Below are 3,254 nucleotides of genomic sequence, written 5' to 3' on the forward strand. Positions count from 1 at the left end.
AAGTGCACACTAAAATGTTTTTTAATGTATTAAAAAACATCTTATTGTGTACTTCAAATTTTTTTTTTCATATTTTTAATAATATACAGTATAATGTAGTTTTCAAATATATTTTAGCTTCTAGTCTAAAAAACACAACAATTTAGAATTAAGAAAACAAAATATAAATTACCTTTTTTACTCATGATAATTGCCAATGTGCATGTGCAAAAAAATTGAAACACTATTTATAATAATAATGCATAAAATAAGCTACATTACTACACCTTTTCAAGATGTAAGTGAGAATTTGAAAGTTGTAATTAAGAAACGTAAGATGTAATTGAGAAATACAAAATGTAATTTAAAAGTCGCAATATGTAATTTAGAACATGGAAGATGTAATTAAGAAACGAAAGATATAATTTAGAAGATGAAAGTTGTAATTAAGAAACGTAAGATGTAACTGAGAAGATGAAAGTTGTAATTGAGAAAAGCTTATAATATATGTTTCAAATTACATATTGCGATTTCTTGTTTACATGTTGGGTTTCTCAGATATATTTTAAAATTTCTTAATTACATGTGTTTCTTAATTACATATTGCGACTTCTAAATTACATGTTTTATTTCTCAATTACATCTTACGTTTCTTAATTACAACTTTCAAGTTCTCAATTACATCTTGAGAAGATGTAGTCACCGCAATGAGTTATACTCATAACGATGTTAAGAGTACTTTGGCACTGGAGAAAAAAAATTTCTTCACCATTGCCAAACTACGAGTATACTCGTAGTGCTTTTTTTTTGTCAGTTATATTCAGAATAAAAAATACTATAGAATTATTTCAGATTAAAATTATTTTTTTAATTGAAATGTTGATGTCTAGCTTTGGCAATGAGAATGAAACCACGCAAAACAGCCTCGGCAAAAATTAATCATTGTAGACATTATGGCTCGGCAAAGAAATAACCCATAGTTTAAAATAGCTTGGCAGCGAACGTGTTAAAAAAATGTTTTTAATGTGAAACAAAAATAAACTAATAGACCTTTTCATAAATAAACGTCCGCGTTTCAAGTCGAGGCTTAGGGTTTACCGTTAGTAAACAAACAAAATAGATAAACAAACTGTCAAAGTCGATTTAGAAAAATTACAAACGTATACAGATTATCATTTAAAAAGGTGGCTTCTTTACCGTGGCGATTCTCTTATAGATGTAGTAACTTCACGAGACTCTCAAGTTAAAGTTTTACAGTATTTTCACAATGGAACGAATTTAATTATTTGTGATCCAACTCTTGCGAAAAAATGGTTATCAAAAAAGACATGTTTAATGGGTAAAAATATAAAAATACTAAGTATAAAAAAATTTCTTATGTTGCCTGAAAATTTAAAATGTGAGCTGTTAAGTTTGAATTCCAAAATTGGATGGAGCAAGTGTCTAGAGGGACTTCCTGCGTTTTCAGATGAGAAAATTGATGCATATGCTTTAAATGTAAATAGTAATTTTTTTCCTAAATCTACAAAAGTTAAAAAACATTAGTTTAGAGAAGTTTTTCTTGAAGAGCAATATATTGATCTTTCCTCAATTCATTCAAAACAAAGTATTGAACTATTTTGTGTAAAAGGAGTATGTGCAACTAGCATAAAAAAAATTGACAGATGGATTTTTGTTGCTATTAAAAATTAGATGGATCAGTAATGTATGCATTTTGTGAATGCCCAGCAGGAAAAACTGGAACTTGTTCACATGCATTTGCAATGATGAAACTTGTTGCAAAATAGGTAGTTAAAAAACTGAAAACTGTTCCCAATATTAAAGCCTGTACATCAAGAACATGTGCTTGGTCAATACCACAAAGTCGTAAAAGATTTGATAAAACACCAATAAGTGAATAAAAAAAAGAATTTCTCGAAAAGAAAAGTATCTTCATTCGCCACAATTAAGTATGATACTAGAACTGATTTAAACAGAAAAAGTGAAAATGAAAATAAAATAAATGAGCTTTACAAGAATCTTTTAAACAGTGATGTTAATGTGTATATGTTGAATGTGTTAAATCAACCAAAAGAAGGAACAGTCAAAACAAGTCTAGGAAGTGTCCCATTTGGGTCTGTATTATGCTATCAATGTGCTGTAGTTCCACCTAGTTACAATGTTTACTACAACTTACCTGCACCTTTAAAAAATTTAGACAGTGTTCAATACATTGAATACCCTACATTCCCTTTTAATGAAACTTATGATTTTATAACTTGTTATGTTAAAAAAATATTTTGTTATAAAAATATATACATTTTAGAAAATATGAAGTTAGTAAAGGAAATAGTAGTTCAAATTGAAAAAGAAACAAGGGAACAGGATGGAAATTCAAAATGGTTTGATTACACAAGGAATCGATTCACTGCATCTTTATGTAACAAGTCAGAGAACAAATCTCCAAAAGGACTCAAAAGTTTGGCACACATGGTGAAAACAAAACTAAGCTAAACAATTTATTTCATGTAAACTTTTTTATGGTCAATATTATGAACCTATAGCGTTAATATATTAAGAAAACGTTATGAAATCCTCTGGCTATAAACTAGATGTAGAACCATGTGGTTTGATACTTGATGAAAAAAATTTTGTTTTGGGTGCATCACCTGATAGGAAAGTAAGGTGTTATAATGATTGTGGAATAATAGAAATTAAGTGCAGCGAAGAATACAGTAACCTGGACCCAAAAGATATAAGTTTTGTAGCGAAAAATCCATCTATAATATTTGATTAATTTTAGTAAACAAAAACCATAATTATTATGATCAAATCCAAATGCAACTTGGATTAACAACACAAACATGGTGTGATTTTGTGTTTTACACTTCAAAAAGATTGGTTATTGATCGTATTACGTATGACAAAGTATATTGGGAGACTCTAACAAAAAGAGTATTGGACTTTTACTTAATTGAAAAAATAAACAACAATTTTTAATTTGAAGCTAAATATTTTGTTGAAATTTGCAGAATCTATTTTACAGTTTATGCATTTATAAATTTCTGACAAAAAATTGTAGTTATTTATATGTATAATTGTTAAATTCAATGTTAAATTATTTTTATTGTCTCAACACATTTTTATTCATTACTTTCTAAAAAGTTTTTTATAATAGGCTCATGAAAGTTAGTTAAAATTCCACACACTGTAAGTATTTGATTGAGAGAACCAATCATGTTTAGAGGAATAACTCTATCGAATATATGAAAACATTTTAGTATTTGAATCATTCT

General features: G+C 27.6%; 1 pseudogene; it reads left to right on the top strand.

Moving 5' to 3' along the window:
* The first annotated feature begins 238 nt into the window (after window positions 1-238).
* LOC149884568 (uncharacterized) lies at window positions 239-2,958 on the top strand (annotated as a pseudogene).
* The last annotated feature ends 296 nt before the right edge of the window (window positions 2,959-3,254 follow it).

This window comes from Hydra viridissima, unplaced genomic scaffold (assembly GCF_058129835.1).
Source record: "Hydra viridissima isolate aposymbiotic clone 2 unplaced genomic scaffold, HvirCarnegie_v1 scaffold_8, whole genome shotgun sequence".
Lineage (NCBI taxonomy): Eukaryota > Metazoa > Cnidaria > Hydrozoa > Anthoathecata > Hydridae > Hydra > Hydra viridissima.